Genomic DNA, 23,182 nt, shown 5'->3' on the forward strand with positions numbered 1-23,182 from the left:
CTTGTAAATTGATACGGAGAAAAATCAATTAACCAAGTCAATAGCTACATACCAAATGCCAGAGGCTGTGTTGATTATATCAAGTAAAGATAATACATCTGGGACAGCAGGCACACTTGGAATCATCCAATGATTAAGTTTACAATAGTCCATTCATTCTCTAAGATTCACCCAACTTCTGCACAGGCCAAATAAGGGAGTTAAATGAGATATGATAGATAGCTCAAGTCTCATTTCGAAGCTTTGATGGTGGCCCTGATCTCAACAGTTCCCTTGGGGAAACAGTATTATTTCTGATTTACTATCTTAGAAGGAGGAAAAGTTCTAAGGTCTTCCACTTAGCTCTCCTATCACAATGGTCCTCAATCTATGACTTAGAGAACCGATATAGGGATTCTGCCAGTCATCCAGAATGTCTACCCCAATTATACATTAAGGAAATGGGGAAATAGGCACAGGGTAGATCTCTGACAGCTAAGCCCCCTATGAGTCAGACTTGAGTGAAGACTCCATCTATTACCTAACTACTGTAATTCCCCATTATGATGAGAGGGCCACAAATGGTATTTTGGCTCCCTAGGAATTGGTATGAAAGGTCTGAGTATTTTCTTCTCCCCAAAGCATGGCTACAGGTCCATCCGGAGAAGGCTTTTGAGGAAGATCTGTGTTGTATGCTTGAAGCAGTTGTGGAGACTGCTCAAATTCAACTGAAGGGCTCTGACTTACATTTGGTGATGACACTTATCGGGTGAGAGGTAATGATGCTCAACTGTGGCAACTAAGGTCAATGTTTCTGCCACCACGCCTAGAGTTTTTTCTGCTTTATACACAAGGTGATACTGTGGTACTGTCCATTTATTTCATTCATCCCATTTGCAAAAAAACAAATGCCTTCTGATTACATCTCTGTCCCTGATTTCCATTATTGTATATACCCCTACTTTGTCTTTGGTGATTAAATAAATGCTACTTGTCTTCTGCTACTATGGTATCCCACCATCTCCACTGAAACCAGGGAGCCAATCTTAATGGCCTACAAAGGAGAACAACCACAGATTTTTTTTTTTCCACTAATGCAGGCACTTTCCTCACTTATGTTTTTCTCCTATGTTAGCAAAGGGAGAGTGTACTGCGCCTTGTCATGGAACACAGAGGATGGGGATGCAGGTTCCACACAACAAGTTCATTGAACATTCATTTTTTGAAGGAGTCCCAAAACTCACAAGTAGTAGACAATTTCTATCTACTCATTCTCCCTTTTGAGGCCTCGGAATTTTAAGGGAGAGAGGAATGCAGGAGCAAGTGAGTGAGACTGCTTGCTGCTCAATGGTTGTCACTTAGCACTCACTTTCTACAAGCTTATCTACAACTCTGTGGGTCCTCATCCTCCACCTCAGGTTCCATCCCTCTAGAAAAAGTGTCCGCAAGCTTTCCACAAACGCCTAAACAGTAAATGTGTTTTACTTGGTGGACTGGGTGGTCTCTATTACAACTACTTAACTCTATTTTTGTTTTGCAAAAGCAATCATACACAATACACACATGAATGGGCACAGCTAGTTCCAATAAGATTTTGTTTATAAAAACAGGTGGCGGATAGAATTTGGCTCAAAGGCTGTAGTTTGCCAACTCCTGGTCTAGAAATCCAAAAAGGCTTCAACCTGAAATTTACATATTTCTCTATACTTACCTAGTCTCCATTAACTTTCACATCCCCAGATGTAAAAAAAACCAAATAGTCCTTCATAAATCCATAACATCATTTAAAAAATAGGCATAAAAGCAATGTCTGCCTTTGAGATCAGGTGATTTTGTACCTATTCTAAAACATACAATATCACTCCACTTCTCTAGTCACCATCTGAAATTCCTACATTACCCACCCCTCATAGGGAAAGAATGAAAATGTCTTACTAAAACATGTTTCAGATGGAAATAAGCCAGTGCCAGACTAAACTTTCTTTTCTCAAAAGCCGACCTCAGACGGAATAATTTTCCTTCGAACCATACACAGACAATTACATAGTGAGGCCAATAAGAATGCTGAATGCCAAGCTCCATATAGGGAAGAGAGGGGTACCTAATTCTGTGGGATTTGTACTTAATTCTTTAGGCAAAGGGGAGAGGCACTGAGGGATTTCAAGTAAGGTGATGACCTAATTCCACAACTGAAATTTAAAATGGTTCTTCTCAAAGCTGTGCTGAATTTGGGGGAAGAGGGAGGCATGCCAGTAAGAAGACTGAAGGTGGTTAGGAGACTATTAAAAGTAATCCATGTGAGAGATTGAATAGGAGGGGTGTGGAGTCTTGATACGATATCTGGAAGTTAGGGTTAGCTGACTTCAGCAAATGAGTCAATGTGAAGCCTCAGAAGGTCGTTAATGATGAAGTATGTGAAGATGGGTGCTTCACTCGTGTGTTCTCTGTTCTAGATTATCTGCAGAGGAAGACCTGGAGCTAAAATAACAGGCCACAAATGCTAAAAGAGGTAATGATAAAGGGTAATGAGTATGAGAAGGAGACTGAGGTAATGATAGCAACGAGTCTTAACAAGTTCAAAATGATGGATCATATCTGAAAGAACAAAGGTCATGGTCAAAAAGCTCAAATAAAACAAAGAAAATAATAATTTGCAACAGAAGCCCTCTCTGCACTATTAACGGTCCCCAGAAGGACCCACCGTGCCACCAGGTATTTAGTATCAAGTGTTCTTTTACCCATCTGACTCCAAACGATCAACATCTCATACTACTTGCCTCCATCAATGTATCAATCAGGTGTAAGGATAACGTCTAGAAATTTACCCCACAGATATGCTAATATGCTAGTATCCAACATCAAAATGCTGGAACTGACAACTTTACCAATTAGAAGAATAAATTGCAATAGATAAATAAATCATGATAGGTTCATATGATGGAATATTATGCCAGGTTAAAAAGAAAAAGGCGGGGCGCCTGGGTGGTTCAGTGGGTTAAGCCTCTGCCTTCGGCTCAGGTCATGATCCTAGGGTCCCGGGATCGAGTCCCACATCAGGCTCTCTGCTCAGCAGGGAGCCTGCTTCCTCCTCCTCATCCCCCCTCTCTCTCTTTCTCTCTCTCTGACTGCCTCTCTGCTATTTGTGATCTCTGTCAAATAAAAAAAAATTTTAAAAAAAGGCACTTTATATGCTGATATGAGGGCATCTCCACAATAAGTTAAATTAAAAAAAGATTAATTTGCATTTTTATGTATGCAACTTATATATATTATATATATGCACATATGCACATATATATAAAGAAAGCATTGTTTGCTCACAGGGAGGAAAACCAGGTGTCAGAGGGCAACAGCGAAAGGAAGACTTAGCATATACACCTCCTTATTTATTTATTTTTTTTAATTTTGGACCATCTGAATAGAGTAACTACTTAAAAAATAAGCTGGAAAAAAATTGAAGGTAGAATAAAGATTTTCTGACATATAATATCTCAAACTTCTTAATTCCATTAATCATTTCTCAAGAAGTTACTGGGGAATGTATTCCATCCATATGAAAAAGTAAATAAACAACAAATTCACCCATATATAAGAAATAGGGACTCCATCAGAAATGTCAGTAAAGAGGTGGCTCAGTGGGTTAAGCCTCTGCCTTCGGCTCAGGTCATGATCTCAGGATCCTAGGATCAAGTCCCACATCCGGATCCCTGCTCAGCAGGGAGCCTGCTTCCCCCTCTCCCTCTGCTGCTCCCCCAACTTGTGCTCTCTCTCCTTCTCTCACTCTCTGTCAAATAAATAAATTCTTTAAAAAAAAAAAAAAAGTCAGTAAAGAGAAATCCCAAACAACTGCTGTGGAACAGGTCTAGAAAGCAATAGTCCAAATTCGAACAAGAGGATAGAGAGCGTCAGAAGAAACCAATAAATTGGTGTGATTATGTAGAAAAATCATACTGAGATGATGTGGGAGTATAGAGAAATAGAAATTGATATGTGGAAAAACCAAGCTATCTTTTTCTTTTTTTTTTTTTTTTAATTTCCAGCATAACAGTATTCATTATTTTTGCACCACACCCCGTGCTCCATGCAATCCGTGCCCTCTATAATACCCACCACCTGGTACCCCAACCTCCCACCCCCCGTCCCTTCAAAACCCTCAGATTGTTTTTCAGAGTCCACAGTCTCTCATGGTTCACCTCCCCTTCCAATTTCCCCCAACTCCCTTCTCCACTCTAAGTCCCCATGTCCTCCATGCTATTTGTTATGCTCCACAACAAGCTACCTTTTTCTTAAATGGATTATTAACGCCATGATTAAAAAAATTTTACTCAGACTCACAATATACTCATGTAATTAATTAGCAAACAAAATGTACATAATAAGCATAAGAAAATATTAAAATGGAAACAAAAATGTGAGAATTATATTGGGAGATGGAAGAAGGGAGAGCAAGGGTTACATGTGTTAAAGAGCTAGATATTTACCTATTTTAAGGGGAAGTCAATAGATAATATAAAATATTGATAAATTAAGAAATAGCAGTATATGCATATTATTGCAAAAGGCAAATACTGGAAGAAACACCTAAAAGAGTTTAAAGTTGTTACCTGGAGGCAGCAGGACTGGGGAAGATGAGAGCTGACTGGATTTTTAAAATTTTCTTTTCTTAATTTTTTTAGAAGATTTATTTATTTGAGAGAGTGACTGAGAGAGCAGGAGGGGAGGGGGCAAAGCAGAGGGAAAGGGAGAAGCCACTGAGCTCCCCACTAAGCAGGGAGCCCAACACTGGGATCCTGGGGATCCCACAGATATGTTAGTATGCTAGTAGAATGATAACCTGTAACTCTGCACACTAAAGCATCATTTTTATCCCCACAATAAGTTAAATTTAAAAAAAAAAAAAGAGTTGACTGAATTTTTGTTGCTGTTGCTGTTGTAAGCCTTTTAATAATTCTTTCTAATTTTATTTACATACAAGTAGGATACAAGTACAGGATTTGGAATCAGACAGCTTGGATTTGAATACTCGCTCTGACATTTCACTGGCCTTGTAGACAGAGGCAAATTACTTAATCTCTCAATTTTCTTGTCTCTAAAATAGGGAGAAAAACAGCATGTACCTCATTAAGTGGCTTTGGAGATTAAATGTTTAATTCATGTAAATTGCTTAAAATATGCCTGGCACATAAATGCTCAATAGTAAAATGGTAAATAAGGGCTAAAACTTATTAAGACAACAGATATTAACTTTTGTTACTCAATAAAAAAAAAAAGACATTAACAACTAAATTCTAATTTTAAAAACATGAACCAGCTATTAAAGTCTGCTCCCTTTGTGAGAAAACTCACAAAGTTAACACTCCCAGGTATTAAGTTGGACTTTATTTCTTGAGCCTATAGTCTTCACTTAAATCTGCAGCTAGGGGTGAGGGTGACGGGGGAAGACTAGTGAAAAATTCTACTTAGTGTTGGAAAGGGGGAGCTCAAACTGAAATCTGAAGATGAGTTTTAGCTAGATAGGCCAAAAGAGGAGAGAAGAGAGTCCCAGGAAGGGACAGTGACACTCGAAGAAAAGACAAAGGCAGGAGGAACATGGTAATAAAAAAAGCCGAGCAGAGCCAGAACAGAGAGTAACATGGCAGAAGTGTGCGTACTACACAGGAGTAAAATTGTGCCAGGCCTTTAGGCTGAGTCAAGGAATTTGCCTTATCCTAAGGAAATGAAGGGCTTTAAGCAGTTTTGAATGTTTTGAAAAGCTCTCTCTGGGTATAGCATGGGGAACCAATCAGGAAGAATTCAGATAATCAATAGGGAGGCCATTTGCAAAAATCCAGGCAGGAGATGATGGTAGTGACAGGAAAAAGGAATGGAGAAAAGAAGAGAGATCTGAAAAGTATTTATGTAAGAGGTAAAACTGACAGAGAGCCTTTTTTTTTGGTCTGGTCTAGTCTGATTATGATTTAAGTAAAAGCTGCCCCCTTTAACTCCTCACCAGTAGCAATAGTCTTAGTTGTAAAACATTCATAAACAAAAACGATAAGACATTCCAATCACAAAGTTAACTCTTCACTTCTAAATGGTAAAACCCAGGTCTTGGAACAAAACCAAAAGGCACAAAAATAATATTGAATTCAAAAGAATAAGATGGAAATAACAGCAATCTAAATTCAATAGACTAAGTACATGAAACAAGTTTCCTAACTCCTCAATTTCTGTGGTTGTTGCCCATAAAAAAGCAAATATCCTGCTTGCCCGATGTCACTCCCCTCCCTGGGTCACTTTTCCCTGAACATATATATATATTTTTAAAGATTTTATTTATTTAACAGAGAGAGAGATCACAAGTAGGCAGAGAGGCAGGCAGTGGGGGGGTGGGGGGGAGCAGGTTCCCTGCTGAGTAGAGACCCCCCCCCCATGCGGGGCTCGATCCCAGAACCCTGGGATCATGACCTGAGCCAAAGGCAGAGGCTTGACCCACTGAGCCACCCAGGCACCCTTCCCCTAATATTTTTACTTCACAATAGGCTTAGAGGAAAGAGAAATATTCCATGCTTTGCAAATATCTAAAGGTGTTGTGTATGTATGTGTGTGTGTGTGTACAGGCACAAAAGCAGACTATATTAAATCATATATGTAAAATGCATGGCAGAATTATGCATAGGACATCTCATCCCCAGCTCAGGTGTATGTTGAGGTGTGTGTGTGGGGGAAGGGTGGTACAATTTCTTAAGTGACGTGAGAACTGAGTCTTAAGAATCAGAGTTATAGAGGTAAAGATAAAAGGAAGGTATCTCAGAAGGGGTGATTAACAAGAGAAAAGCACACAGGAAAAAACAATGAAATCTGTTGTTGGAATATAAAATTTTGGTTTACAGAGGACAGATCCAGAGTTAAACAAGGGTCAGATTTTGTGGGACCATTTTAAGGGTCATGAGTTCTATCCTGAGCAATGATAAGTTATTAAAAGATTCGGGGTACCTGGGTGGCTCAGTGGGTTAAGCCTCTGCCTTCAGCTCAGGTCATGATCTCAGGTTCCTGGGATAGAGAGTCCTGGGATCGAGCCCCCCGAATCGGGCTCTCTGCTCAGCGGGGAGCCTGCTCCCCACCCCCCACCCCCCGCCTGCCTCTCTGCCTACTTGTGATCTCGCTCTCTCCATCAAATAAATAAATAAAATCTTTAAAAAAAAAAAAAAAGATTTAAGTAGAGGAAAAAGAAATTCAGGTTTACATTTTTAGAGATCATTAGCTGAGGGGTTCTGCTGAGGATGGATTTGAGCTTAATGCCATCTGCTAAGATATTAGGTAGCAGGTGGCTATGGTACCCCAGTTAAGAGTTGATAAGACCCTGAACTAGAGCAGAAGTAGAATTTGTGGGGGAAGGAAAGGCAAAAAATGTTAACAGATTCAGTGATCTGATAGTTGTGGAAGTTAAAAAAAAAAAAAAAGTTAAAAATGACCTCTGAATTTCTGCCATGACAGTTGTATAGTGGTACAGATCCATAAGTCATTCTCCAAAAATCCCTGGAGCCAAATACATTTTGAAACTCAGAATATTGGGGCACCTGTGTGGCTCAGTAGTAAAGCCTCTGCCTTCGGCTCAGGTCATGATCCCAGAGTCCTGGGATCGAGAGTCCTGGGATCGAGCCCCACATCGGGCTCTCTGCTCAGCAGGGAGCCTGCTGCCCACCCCCGACTGCCTCTCTGCCTATTTGTGATCTCTATCAAATGACTAAATAAAATCTTTTTTAAAAAGTCCTATCATTTAAAAAAAAAAAAACAACTCAGAATATTTTGAAAAAAATCAGAATATTTTGGATGTTAGAAAGGAGATACGGTTTACATACCCAATATAACAGTGTACCCCCAGCAGTGCCTGGAACAGCACCATGTAATCAAATATAGCAGTGTATCTGTAGCAAGACACATTCTACCAAGTGGAATAGATGATAAATAGCTTCCTGACAGTGCATTTAGTTTTCGTAGCAAATTGAGTTCAAGTTTTGCTGATAAATGAGTTACCAAAACATTTTGGTTTCCAGGGATTTTTTTTCGGAGGGGGGAGGTTGGAATTGTGGATATGAAATGTTAAAAGTAGTAACACCTATAAATAAAATATAGGAAGTAAAATAGGTTGTTTTTGTTTTCATCTTTGATGGGATGAAGATTCTGGTTTACTCGTGCATAATCTCAGACAATTATGACATCTTAAAGATGTCCTGTGGGCAATGGGATAGATGAACAAACTGGTAGGGACAGTTTAAAACTAAAACAATTATAGGGAAAATGTACTCTAGGGGAAATATTCTTAATTTGGTGCCAAAAATATGAGCCCAACTCAGAGAATGACTGAAGGAAACTTCATCTGTCAATAGTCACTAATAACCTACAATTCAGAGTCCTACCTGTCTCTGCTTTACCACATAAATTAATGCATTTGAGGCTCTTGCCATTGCTGGCATTGGTTTGAGTTCAATGTTGCTATTAGCAGTACATTAATTATGTTAAAATTACTCAAATTACAGAAAAGGAATTATTCTGATATTAACTAGATGCATAATTAGGTGATTGATAATACATCCTTCTCAATCAGATTTTCTAGTCATAAAAGATCTGTCATAATAAATGCATTTCTACATTTTATGAACCAGAGAACTGAATATGTTCTCAAGATGATTTGGGCATTGATCACTTGCAAAATATTAAATATACTAATTCTCTTTTGGAAAAAAATTCCTTCTATCAGGAGTGAAAATTAAAAGCTTCTATGGAAGGCTTAATCATCCCATCAGAGTTTCCAAGTCTATATCCCTACAGGTCACTTAGGGATCTCAACCAAGCTCTCAATCTCCCAGTCTAGTCTTTTTAGGGGCTAGGAGTCAGATTTCTAGAATTTGTCTCTTATATCTGTTTCACAGTAAAAGAAAAAATTATATAAAATGTTAACAGACTACAAACCAACAATAAACTGGCTTATGTTTACTCAAATAATTTTTTTTAACATCCCATCTAAGCACTATTAATATGCTATAAAATTTAGGACTTAGAACAGAGCTGGAAAGAATTATTTTTCTCTCAAACTTTCACTTGATAATTGTTACCATCAAAATCCCCCGAGAAAAACCCTTCCAGTTTTCCCTGTCCAAACATACTACATGAGGTTGAAGGATCCATTTAAAATACGCTAACGTACAGTGAAGTTTCATGCAGTTCCTAAGTTTGAGAGATTTAGTCTAGCATCAGGTCCTAGAGTCTCCAGCCCTAAATGTTTAATGAGGGTTATAATTTTATATTTTTAAAAATGTACAGCTTGGTTTTCTTTCTTTCAAATACGTGTATGTACATGACGCAGTATGCAAATTGAAAAATCAGCCTTCAAAATTCCAATTCAATAGAATGCTGTAATTTGCAATGTAGGTTCCAGCCCATTTGTGGTCATAAAAAAATCAATCCAGTGTGTTGAGACCAGAATTTTTTAAAATAATAGAGAAAATCAACATTGTGAGGCTAAATATTGTTTTGTAAGTCTTGTTACACACATACACACACACACACTACACTGAAGCAGTTTCTTAATGAGGATTGCAGTCCAAAAAGAAGTTTTAAAAATACTAATGTTGAAGTGTGCTTGCCAGTCAAAAATCCAGAGTGTTGCCAATGGAGGGATGACCCTGGGTTGCTGCCTTATAAAATATATTTTAAGCCAATATAATAAAAGATCAGAAGACTAAATTATATTGTCCATGTTGACTCAAAAATTAACTGTGGCTCTGAAATACCAAGGAAGGATTAAACATCTTAATCCATGTGGCATCTTCAATACACATGTGGTCCACAGTAAGAGAAGAATGACATCCTCACTCATTCTCCCTGGAGTCAGGCATCATCTGGACAAGTTAAGTTAAATCAGAGCTGAACAAAGAACAATGGACTATTCTGTACCCATAAAGGTCTTACAAACTGTATGAAAGACAAAAAGATAAATGTTTTATGATAAGTGGGATTAAGGGTGGTCAAAGAATAACACGGGCCTTGAGTCAAGTCTCTGGAATAATAATGCCATGTCTACTGCTAACTTGCTGGCTGAACTGCCGTTAGAATCTCTCTCTCAGCCTTGGTTTGGCACCAACCGATTGGACTGACTGAGTATCCAAAGTGAGAAGGGGATCTTGATAATACTAGGACAGGAAGAGATTCCTGACTTAAGGCCTCACTAACTTAATCTAGGGAAGTTTGTTTTTGGGGTTTTTTTTTTCTATTTTACAGATAGTTTAACAGAGGCACACTGTTACTCTAATGTAAGTAAACATGTTACATTTCTCCCTTAAGAGTAAAGATAGTGTAATAACATCTGGTTCAATAATCCATGAAGTTTAAATTAATAACCCTAAGCTCGAGGAACAACGCCTACCTCCAATTATTAAATAGTATTTAACGTATATATTTCTCTGAATGGAGATAAGATCAGGAGGGCCAGATAGGCTCTTTTGACAAAAGCAGAAAGCACTGGTTGAAAATATCATTAATAATTTGGGGCGCCTGGGTGACTCAGTCATTAAGTGTCTGCCTTTGGCTCAGGTCATGATCTCGGGGTCCTGGATTCCAGCCCCACATTGGGCTCCCGGCTCAGGGGGAAGCCTGCTTCTCCCTCTCCCACTCCCTCTGCTTGTGTTCTCTCTCACTGTGTCTCTCTCTGTCAAATAAATAAATAAAATCCTTTTTAAAAATGTTAAAAAAAAAATTACACCCTGTTTGTGTGGTTGACTTTTTACCTTTAATTGCACATTAAAAAAATAGAAATAAAAATAAATAAAACAAAAACAACAAGAGAGGGAGGCAAACCATAAGTTTTTTCTTTACTATGGAAAACAAACTGAGGGTTGCTGGAGGGGTGGGGGTGGGGTAACTGGGTGATGGGCATTAAGGAGGGCACGTGATGTGATGAGTACTGGGTGTTATATAAGACTGATGAATCACTGAACTCTACCTCTGAAACTAATAATACCGTATATGTTAATTAAATTGAATTTAAACAAAACATTTAATAAAAACAATAATAAGCTATAGGATTTGCCTAAGACATTTTGTTAAATGTGCAATTTAAAATATTTTTTTAAATGAGCAAATATAGCAGTAAACAAATGTAGGCAATGGACTTGCCATTTATTATTAGAAATCTTTATGTAAAATGCTGTAGTTAAAGCAATATAAAAAGAAAGATGCTTGGTACAAATAAACTGTCAGAATGTTTAAACTAATACGTATGCTAACCTTCGGGTATTAAAAGCAAAAGTTAAATTTAAAGAAATTCTAATTGTAGGGTATGACTTTAACCTCATGTCTTTTAGCCACAGACTCAAAGAAAATGTATACAGTAAAAGAAACAACATATGTTCTTACAACCAGAAATTCTCAAATGAAAATACAGCAACTTTCTTATCGTTTAACAACAGAATTTGAATGTAAATGTCTTCATTATGTAGTATAACTTTATAGCAAGTTACATTGGCTTAATAACATTTTTCTAAAAATCAGAAAAATAGTCAACTCTATGGGGTTCTAAAAACAGAAATAGTTATTTGAATGAGTTTGAAGTGTTTCTGATGAGTTTTGAGAGAGAAGGAAATAAAAGGCTAAGGTAAGGACCAGTTTCATCCTCATTTCTTAAGCTTCAGAAGCCTAATTGGGCAGGAAAGGAATTTGGGCCTGGCACACCCCGGTTCAGTCGTGGCAGGATCCCGAAACAAAAGTTTTTCTGAACCTTTGAGTCATATGCCACGGGCAAACCAGAGCCGCGATATACAAGTCGTTAAGTCAACAGGTCCTTTAACGAGATGGTGTGCGGTTGGTGAGTGGCAGTTGGATTTCTTCCTGCCACGAAGAAAATAACTCTTCTCGATCAAACCGGAAAGTGGGCGCAGCTCTGGTTTAGGGAGTGCACCCGGAAAAGTGTAGAGACCAGAAAGGAGAGGGAGGCAGAGAGAGAGAGGGATGTGCGCGTCCCGACCACAGAGCGCTTTCCAAACCACTCGGAAACCATTTAAATGGCTCAGGCGGCCGCGGTTTCCAGCCTAGGACTGTCTGGGGTCCGGCTGGGAAAGTTGCCTGGCAAAGCCATGCCATTTCCCGTCGCGGACTTGCCCCCCCCCAAGCCCCCCCGGCCGCCCCGGCACAGGAACGAGAGGAGACCAGCAACCTGTTAGCACGCGTGGAAACGCGGCCGTCTCGCGCCTACCCTGCCCCTGAGACCCCCACTCTGAGAGTCTCCCGGGGTCAATCTGCGGACCACCGGGACTTCTGCCTGGGTCCGGCTCCTCGGGGGCCTCCCTATAGAGACTGCCAGGGGCACAGGGCTACCCCCGGAGCGCCACCTGCCCCGGCCTCGGGCGCCCCTCTCGGCGTCTCGGGAGGGGCAACTGAAACACTGCTCTCGAGACCACCTCCAACCGGCCACTGGGACCGTACCCCTCTCCCCACCCCGTGAACCTTGGAGTCCGTCCTTCCGCCTCCTCCGACGCTGCCCACGGTCTACTGGCCTCCCTCCCCCTGGTCCGAGCGCCGGCCCGCCCGCTTACCTGGCGGGTGGGCACGGCAGGACGGCGGGAAGCAGCCGCCGGGCGGACGCTGGACTTGGGCCGGGAGCCAGGTGCAGGTGGTGGCGGCGGCGGCGCCTCTGGTTGCTGTCGCTACAGTTGCCGCTCAGTCCAGCTCCTCCTCCGCCGCCGCCGCCTCCTGCCTTCCCGCTGGGCCTCCTGCGTTGCCAGGAGAGGCCGAACCGAGGCTCCGCTTCCTCTCGGAGTCTCCCAGGTGAGCTCCAGCCTGCGACGTCGGCAGGGGCGAGGCCCCCGTCCCGCGCCTGCGCGCCAGCCTCCTGCCCCGCCCAAGCCCTACCTGAGCGCTCCAGGTGAGGACTGAGCGCGCCGCGCGCTGGGTAGGGGCGCCGTCCCGGCGGAGCGCAGCCGCCGCGCCCCTTCTGTCTCCGCGGACAGGGAGGCTGGTTTTCCAAGCGAGGCGCGCCTCCGCCCGTCTACATTTGAGGAGTCCTGCACTGACCTGGTGGCAGTGGTCGCCTTGTAACCAGAACTCCGTCTGGGTCCTTGGGGAACCAGAAGTCTGTATTTCCCTCACACACTTCTGCCTTTCTCTGCGGTTCTCCAAAATGAAGGAGTGCGCTGCCCGGAGACTGGGGGGCCCAGTGCCCCCGAGAACCACCTCATGACGGCTGCAACTATTAGCTCGTATGGTTTCCTCGAGCAAGGTTCAGCAGCTTCTGTCACCAGTTAGGTTCGTGAGCTATTGGGTGAGCTTCCTTCCCATGTACTAGTCTTGATTTCATCACTTGACTCACTTCGGCACAGCTAGTGGTTTCCGTTTCTGTAAGCGCGCGCTCTGGTAGGGGCGCCTCACGTCCAAAGGAGGAGCCTCTCTCTTCCAAAGAAGAGCCTCTGGTATTTGGCAGAGCCCTGCTAACTTGGGGCGCACCACCCCTTCCTGGGTTGCTATCGGAAGGGAAACCAATTCCCAGACGAGAGAGAAAGCAGCGACAATAGAAAGAAACCTGCTGTGCTTGTTTGGAAAGACACTGGCTTCCTGGAGAGGTTTTCCTTCTACTGTAGATTTGCTTGAAAGCTCCCCATCCATTGGGAGGGTGACAATGCAGACTCTAGGGAGACAGGGGTTTTGCCACTGTTTTTAAAGACAGATTTTTTTCAACAGTATTTTTTCCTTTTATGATATTTACAACCATTTTTTGGCCTTCCTTCTGTTATGACAAACACTGACACACCCAAAATCAGGACTTAAAAATGACCTTTATACCTTCCTATAAACTCATTCACTAATTGGCTCTGTCTTCAATGTACATAGAAATATAAATAGAAAAATAGCCAAAAATGTTTTAGCAGCATGCTTAATTACATGATGGTAGGTTTTTCCATAAAGTTTAGCTGTGGTCTTCCTCCTGTATTTTGACACATACACTTATGGTTTCTTTTTATTGGTATATTAGTGTTATGTGACACCTAAAATTAAAATTTGAAAATACTGGTTAGTATAGTATCAATAGGTGTAACTAGAACTTGAATAGTCTGACATTGGTTTTAGCATCTGCAATAATATTCTTTTTTTTTTTTTTTTAGAAAGATTTTATTTATTTATTTATTTGAGAGAAAGAGAGCACAAGTGGAGGAGAAAGGCAGAGGGAGAGGGACAAGCAGACTTGTGCTGAAGGTAGCCTGCTGCAGGGCTCCATCCCAGGACTCTGAGATCAAGACCTGTGCCAAGGCAGACACTTAACTGACTGAGCCACCCAGGTGTCCCCTACCACAGCTCTTTCATACCACACCTATGTATCAGCTTTCAAATTTCGGTTAGTTGTTTGTATTGTATTTGTTTTGCAAGCATCAAGGAACCTTTTCTGTGTTTGTGACATTTTTTTAAAATATTTTATTTATTTATTTGACAGACTGAGATCACAAATAGGCAGACAGGCAGGCAGAGAGAGGGAGAGAGGAGGAAGCAAGCTCCCCACAGAGCAGAGAGCCCAATGCGGGACTTGATCCCAGGACCTGAGATCATGACCTGAACCGAAGGCAGCGGCTTAATCCACTGAGCCACCCAGGCGCCCCTGTTTGTGACATTTTAGTATCACTACCCACAAACAACTTTTAAGCTTTCCCTCTCTCCTCCCCTGCAAAAAGTTCAGGACTTACTTACGTGTATAACCATACTAACTTGATAATATTTGTTCTTAGGTCCAGAGCTGAAAATACCACCTACCTAAATCCACCTACCACCCCCTCCTTTTTTTGAGGTTCTGCTGCTTTCTTTGTTGTTTGCCTCTAGATGGAGAGTAGTCTCAGTCTTTGGGAAATTTGGGAGAAATCCTAAAAGTATAACCACAGAATCTGTATCCCATGTCTTGCGTCACCCATCTGAATGAGGCAGGAACCAAAGATTATCAGTTTTGAGGTCCCACCAGGCAAAGAACAACAATTTTTGCTGACAAGAGCAGAACAGAGCAAATGGATATAGAATAGCAATTTGGAATCCAAGGACTGAGATGCACTGGCAGCAAGACAAGAAAAGTCAAGTAATAACTGGAAAAAGGAGCTAGGACAGACTACAAAAAGAGAGCAAGCAAATAGGACCAAAATGGTGCATGAAGGGTGAAAAGAGAACAGAGCAAATATAAGAATCAGAAGTTGCTAAAAATTGCCAGTTTTACAATAGAGACAGACAATTTAAACAAGGAAAACAGTATTTTGGGGTCTGGCATACCTACCAGCATTTCATTCTGAAAGCAAAGTCTTAAAATTAATAAAAGTTTTACTTAACAGTAAAATCAAAATGCTGCAGGCCCAGAAGAAAAGTATTATGCTACAATCTTTAATGCCCTAAATCCAATGAGCTAAAGAGTTTTTGGAAGTATCATCCTATTCCGAGATTATGAAATAAAGAATTTGTGTTATAAAGGGGAAATTAGTATTTCTTTATGAAATAAAAATAAAACCCAGGAGTCTTAGTTTAGACATGCTTCTCAGAAACAAGCCTATTTCAATACTGCATGTTTGGCATGAAATGGCAGCTAAAATAGAAAATTAAGAAGATTTCACACAGGAAAGAAGAAACTTATCTGTCTACACACAGGGGTGGAGAGAGACACAGAGAGAGAACTAGCCCCCCCAAAAGCTTATTTATATAAATTTAAAATAATATTCACTATTTAATAATATTTGTTAACATTTAAATTAATGCCAAGACCAGTATCTAACACTTGGTAAGTACTCAATCAATATTTGTTAAATTAATAAGTTGATGCCTAAGTACCATGAAAAAACCATTATGCATAATGTCTTAGGCCGAATACAAATTCAAAGAATGGTTTTACCAAATAATATGGAGAAATAATCTAAGGCAACTAAGAGTCATAGACTAAGAATTAGAGGGACAATCATCTAATAACAACAGCTATCATGTTATCATGATATCAGTTATCATGTACTGATATTTCAAAAGGCACTATGCAAAATAACTTACACTCCTGCAAGTTACTTTACTTTTGGGCTTAAATTTCCTCTTCCCCAAAATATAATACTGGTACAAGGTGATCACCAAGTTACTTTACACACTGATTCATGTAAACTCCATGAAGAGATAATGGTCATGCAAAAAACATCCTCTGGATATAGGAATAGCAATTAATAGAAAACAAGGATGAAGGAATGGGAATTACTTAACTAAGATAGAAACCCGAATTCATAAAATCAATTATAACATATAATGTAACTAGTTAAATTATTCAGATTCACTACATCTAACTTTAAATATTTTAGTTTGTTAATTGTTTAGCTGTTGGTTATCCAGAGCTTAGCAACTTTAGCTTGAAACTTACTGCCTGCCTGGCTTAGCCTTTAAAAACAATTTTGCCTTATGTGGAAACTGGAGCCTCCAGTCAGATCTCAAAGTCAAATTGAGAGCTTGGCTCAAAGACTAAACAGATTGAAATAATTTCTACTAAAAGAATTGAAAGGCTATTGATTTAAAAGGAGAATAGTGTTGGTATCATAGTGAAGAGTCACAAATATGTGGGTATTTTTAATAACTATCCAGCATAATGCTACATTGTGTTTAAAATATTAAGAGTTAAAACAGTAAAAACATGAATAGATTATTTTTAGTATGAACTTTTTAGGCCAGTGTCTTATATGAAGATTGCTTATTAGGGTTTTTCCCCCCTAAGAATATCAATAGAGCAACCATCTGTGACTTTCAAAGACGTACAGATTTCTGTGAGTGTGCTTATTGACTTAAAAAGCAACAGAACTATGTCTTGTTAATCTTGTACCCTTAATGCTTGGCGCATAGTAGGTGCTCAATAAATATTTGATGAAATGGATTGAGTAGACTGCAGTGTTTCAAGCTTTTAAGCATTAGCATAAGAGCAAAAAGAAATACCATGCTGAGTCAGACTAATATTCAATCTGGCTAGCTCTAAATTCTGACAGTGGCATCAAATGCTTTCTTCTGGGAAAAGATGGTGATAGTCTTGCATGATATTGACCTCAGATATGTACTCCAGGTGTCCCTGACTCACTCTTTCCTAAACCGATCTCTCTTTCTCTGTAAAATGGCTTTTTATATTCTAAGTCAATTCATATTTATTTTAGAAAAATCAGAAAATACAGATAAAAGAAACCAGTTGGAAACACCCCAAATTCCTCCCATGTAGATGAATCAGTGCTAACTACCAGACCCGTTTCTACTGTTTATCTCTCCAGATACTTTTGAAAAACTAAGGAGAGTGGAATGGAAGATATAGAAGGAGACAGAGACATGTTTTTAAAATAAAAACTAGGTCATATTGGGATCTTGTTTTGTAGCCAGTGTTTTCTACTTAACATAGCTTTCCATGTCAATGAATTCATTTTTTTACAGCATTGTTTTTAATTATTGCATGGTTTCTTTTTGTATGAATGTATTTAATCAGTCACTTATTGGACAGTGAAGGTTGTTTTAAATTTTGCTGTTGCATACAGTGCTATGGCTCACATTCTTTAGTGCTCACTATCTTCATCTGCGGAAACATTTACACTGCTTTTCTACTGACTTTATTAAGCCATTTTGTATCAGCCACGTAAGAGCCTAAACAATAATGATATTAGAAGAATCACATCACAAAGACAAATCATAGAAAGTATATTAATGATTTAGCACTACTTATTTGTAAATATATTAATTCTAGTTACCAAAATTTTATGTAAAGCATGCTTATTATAATTAAAGCCTTATCAGAAGGATGTTTGGCTGGCTTAGTTGGAAGAAGGTGAGACTATTGGTCTCAGAGTCAGGAGTTCCAGTCCCACTTGGGTATAAAGATTACTTAAATAAATAAATATTTTTTAAAAAACTTTATCATTTTAGAAATAGGAAAGTAGAGTGTGCCTTAATATGGAAAAGTCAGATCTCTTACCTTCTCCTGATCATAGCACACTTAGTTTCTGAAAATCTGTGTGTCTCTCTTCACTTCAAATCCCCTCCAGCCCAGCCCACTGAAGGCTCTAATCTCCTATGGAACCTCCTAGACCAGCCCAAATCACCTTGGTATTTCTTAATTCCAGTGCAGTGTCATAAAGTGAACTTCCCTCCTCCCTTGGTCCTTGCCTCCCTTCTTCTGCAGTATCAAGAAGGGAGGATCGTGGAGAGACACTACCTGGCCATGATATCATTTGTTGCCAAATAAGTTATGATAATTTGTTAAATAACTTAAGCCACAGAGGATAGGAATGTTCTTTTAGCATAATAGCTCTCAGGTATTATATCAAAAGAAGTAGCATCATTGTGACTAAATCAAGAGAGAAATATTGATTTTTCATGCATATTAGAAGGGGAATTTTGGAAGAAATTATATTTTTCAGAGTCTTTGATTTTTTTAAGATTTATTTATTTGAGAGAGAGAGAAAGAGAGAGCTGGGAGAGGGACAGAAAGAGAGGGAGAGAATCTCAAGCAGACTCCTGGCTGAGTGTGAAGCCCAATGCCAGGCTTGATCTCACGACCATGAGATCATGACCCGAGTTGAATTCAAGAGTCAGAAGCTCAACTGACTACGTCACCCAGACACCAGGTAGTGTCTTGGTTTTTAATCTATTAACAGAAAAGTAATCTGCTGCCCAAGGTAGTATCTTATCATAATACCTCATTCTCTACTCCCTTTTTTTTTAATTAAAAAGAGAGAGAGAGAGAGAGAATGCATGTGCACTACACAGGAGTGGGAAGAGAGGGAGCAAGTCTCCAGCAGACTCCCCGCTGACTACAAAGCCCAACTTGGAGCTTGATCCCACTACCTTAGACCCTAATCTAAGCTAGAATCAAGATTTGTATTCTTAACCAAATGAGCTACCCAGGCACCCTCCTCCTTCTCTAATTTAATCACAAAATCAGAATGTACCTGTTCTCCACTCCCAGAGGTTTCAGCAGACTCTAAGACCACAGTGAATTCATCACTTCTGCAAAACTTCAGAGACAGAGATTCCTGACAAGTAACAGACATTTGGGGCTGCACACCAAAAAATCATTGTTAGGGAAAGACGTTTGGAGCAGTTTGTGAATAAGGGAGAAAAGGACAAAAGGGAGATATTATAGGAAGAATTTAAATGGCTTAGAAATGGCAGGGAAGGAGAAGAGTAGAGGACAGAGGAATCTCCCTTGTGGGACATCCTTTCAAGGCTTAAGGAGAATCTTTGGGGACTTATTCTCCCAAGGCCTGATAATGTGGCTTCACTCTTGGGAGTGAATAGGGAGAGGAAATAAACTAGGAATATCATCCAGTTTCTTCCCTCTCCCCTTCCTTCCTCCCCACCACTGCAAACTCTGTACAGCTTTGGAATGATTAGTTAAATTCTGTGGTAAAGATCTTAGCATTCACTGAGATAGAGTATGCATTTGACTCAACAGTAAGATGATATCCAGCAGGACCTCTACTAGCCTAAACAGTATCCTGTGTGAATTAGAAAATGTCATCCATGAGCGGACAGAGTCCCTGAGTACATGGCTTGGCAAGTGGATGACCCCTTCCTCGAAGTAGATGCAAATCTATTCCAGGGCACCCAATGATCTGAATGGAACCCAGGCTGTGTATCAACCCTACCTGACCTTTGGCAGGATACTTTTAAGCAGGGCACAGCATAACAACCTGGTGTCCAATCAGGTGAAATCCGTTTCCTCATCTTTTGTAACTGGAGTGTCTGTGCCACTTGCATTAACCAACAGAATATGGTAGAAGTGGTGTTATGTCCCTTCCATGGCTATACGTTGAGTGATATTTTTACCCTTTGTCTCCACTCTCTTGGAATGTTGCCATGGTGTGAAGAAGCCTGGAGTGAAGGACCATGTAGAGAGAAGTCCAGCTGTCCCAGATGTTCAAGCTGAGCTCAGACCCCAGCCAACCACCAGCTAAATGCAACTTTGTGACTGATCCCAGGGAAATACCAGCAGAAGGACCACCTGGTCAACCCACGAAACCATAAGAAATATTGATTCATTGCTGTTTTAAGCCACTAAGTTAAGGGGGAATTTTAAAAAATTTAACTATTTCATCTAAACTTGGTTCTCAATACGAACAAGAACATAAGCACCATTTATATTTGTGCACCCTCTGTACTCTCCAGAGAAAGGTTTTGAGATGCAAAAGCTTGGATTTATTAGAATTTTGAGAGTCTAAGCCTTGAATGACTGCACAAAATATGTGGTATAAACCAAATATTTTAAAGAATATGTGCTCAGTCTGAATCAGCTTTCTATCCCCACCCTAAATCTTGATAAAATTTGTGCAGAATGGGGAAAGAGAAGAGAGTCAGGGGGGATCGGAGATAGTGGGCATTGCCAGCATGCCGGAGCAGAAACTCTGGAATGTCACCATGGAGGAACGCCATATTTCATAACTACCTGGGCCACCATTCATAGAAGAAGATGTGCAGGAATGCGCACCTGACCCTAAAAAACCAGCCATGAAGGAACTCTGAGAGCAAAAAAGAAGCTACCTTGGAGAAGAGTAAGACCCCAGGGTTTATTTCTTGGCCAATATTGAAGAATGGTAAGAACAGAAAACTTTTCTAAATGGGGTATTGGACAGCCCCAAGGCCTCTTGTGCCCCAGGAAGATTCAGAGAGCCCCCAAAATATTTTCCAATGTAGGAGAGAATGATTTAGATCTGGTATCTTTGTAAATTAAATTTTGTCAGAAGAGAGGCATGCTTATTCCTTTACCTATCATCGGTGACTGCTTTGATGCTACCAAGGCAGAGTTGAGTGGTTGTGACAGAAACTGCATGATCTGTAAAGCCCAAGATACTTACTATCTGGCCTTTTATAGAAAAAAAAAATTGCCAATTCCTGTTTTAGATGAAGCACAGAGAGCTAGGAAAAGCTAAAATTTCTGAAATGACACATAGCAAAAATGAAATTCTAACCATGACTAAAAGGTACATTGAGACCAGGATGTAGTATCAGCAGATGACAGCTTGGATACCTATGATGGCCTAATGCCAGTTGTCTCACACAAGTACATTTTCTGACTCCCATCCCATACCTTGGAACATTCTAGGAAGACCCTATGGAATGCAGTTGTGTTCCTCATGAAACAGGGTAAGTCCCAGAACTACTGATAGTTAGTTACTACCACTGGGTGTTATAGGGATTTGAAAGAGAAATTAGACATAGGTATAGACATCAAAAAAATAGTTTTGCATTTTACAATTTTACAACTTTACAAAAAATAATTTTGAGTTTCTTATGTATCTGATTCTGTCTTCAGAAACTAGCACCCACTACAAGGCCTTCCATAGTAATAAGCACAGTATTGATGCAAGAAATCTATGTTGAATATTCAGCCTCAGTAGGATTTCCTTTGATCTCTTACCTTACAAAACTTCATAACAGCATTGTCTTTTTGTATAGGAAGTGTGTATTCACAACTCATGTCTTATATAAGCTTTCTCTGATGATGCTGATGCACATTCCTTTTTAGTTCCATTCCTTCCCCCCATTGTGTTTTTTCTTTTTTTTTCCTTTTCTTTCTTTCTTTCTTTCTTTCTTCCTTTCTTTCAGTTCCCTGAGACAACCATTCTCTTATTCCCAGCCTCAAAAGTGAAAGAGAATGGTGGTTGGGAAACATATATTAAGTGAGTGGGAAGAGACAGTGGGGCAGACATTCTGAGGTCTGTGGTTTATGTCACACACAAAAAAAACTGGTGAGAATGAAAAGGAAGTTGCTTCTAACCTGTTGAGATGACTTTATGTTCTTTTACTGAGAAAATTTTACTTCCTGCTTTGAGCTGGGATGTGGGGCAGGGAGAATGTTTACCGAGTACTCACTTTGTCCCAGAATTCTCCCTACATTATCTCATTTAGCTTCCACAAAATCCCTGTATAATCTCTAGGGTGAGGAGACCTCAAGAGGAGCTCGATCGAAGATGCATAGCTAATCGAGTAGGACTGGGAAAGCAGGTCTGTCAGACATAAAACCCATGCTCTGTCAAGCCCATCATGTCATAAAAGTCATGAGATAATTTTGCCCTGAACCCAAGGGTAAGTGATTTTGTATCTTCAGCTTATCTTTTTTTTTTTTAAAAGATTTTATTTATTTGACAGACAGAGATCACAAGTAGGCAGAGAAGCAGGCAGAGAGAGAGGAGGAAGCAGGCTCCCCACTGAGCAGAGAGCCCAACGCAGGGCTCGATCCCAGGACCCTGGGATCATGACCTGAGCCGAAGGCAGAGGCTTTAACCCACTGAGCCACCCAGGTGCACCGGTCTTCAGCTTATCTTTAAAGCATTCATTGACAAATTCTATTTTCACAGTTTCTATTTCATTTGTAAATGATGACATATGGAAGAGTTAAGCAATATACGGGTTTTTCTCACATACATATCTTACAATATCTTCAAATATATTAAATCCGAAGTTGTTAATTTTGTTTCATATAGAGATTCCTTTAAATATAAGATGCTGTGAAACAATGTTATAACACAAAACAGAGCCACTGATTTCTGTCTACAATCAGAGCACTGAGGATCACAGGAATCTCTAGATAACACAGGAGGATAAAAGAGGGCCAAAGCTAGCTAATACAGCTTTCCATTTTAACAATAAATCCACAAGTGGTTCATTTGGGCACTTTAAGTATAACTTTAAGTATAACAAAGATTCCCCCAAAGTGGCTAAAATTCTGGTATTATTCTGGTATGAATAATAATTGGTAAAATTCTGCTAAGTAATTGGCTAAAAAAAGTGGCTAAAATTCTGGTATGATTCTGGTATGAATAATAAATTGGTAATGTTACATTAAAAACAAAATCCTCCAAAGTACTGCTTCATACTATTTAATAGTATAATTTTGACCATCTAGTTATAACTAGAAAAATGTAAATAAAATATCTCCAAATTGGTATTTTGACATAAAATACAGGTCTCTCTTATTTTTAAGTAATATGCAAATTTCAGGTGAAAGTGAAGCACTTGTGAAGAATATGGGGCCAATAATTCTTAATTAAATCAATCTCTTGACAAAAACAAAAACGTGAATTGAGAAGATACAGTAAAATTCATTAATATAAAAAAATGGAATTTTGTGAGTTTTGTAATTTAAGTGTATTAGAGCCCATACAACACAACAGATGGATGTATGGAATTGCAGTGTGTGGGCTGTACTCAA

The 23,182-nt window shown here is 39.8% G+C and overlaps 1 protein-coding gene across 4 annotated transcripts in view; it reads right to left on the bottom strand.

The window, feature by feature from the left end:
• Positions 1-13,317, bottom strand: part of GALNT3 (polypeptide N-acetylgalactosaminyltransferase 3) — a 45,922-nt gene extending 32,605 nt beyond the window's left edge. The window contains exon 1 of one of the 4 annotated variants that reach the window (XM_032355828.1): positions 13,027-13,317. The gene's annotated coding sequence lies outside the window, so the exon portion shown is untranslated. Of the gene's footprint in view, positions 1-12,548; positions 12,634-12,864 lie in introns of those variants that run through there. The other 3 variants (XM_032355826.1, XM_032355825.1, XM_032355827.1) reach the window with 3 other exon arrangements.
• Positions 13,318-23,182: the final 9,865 nt, after the last annotated feature.

This window comes from Mustela erminea, chromosome 8 (assembly GCF_009829155.1).
Source record: "Mustela erminea isolate mMusErm1 chromosome 8, mMusErm1.Pri, whole genome shotgun sequence".
In the NCBI taxonomy this organism is placed as follows: Eukaryota; Metazoa; Chordata; class Mammalia; order Carnivora; family Mustelidae; genus Mustela; species Mustela erminea.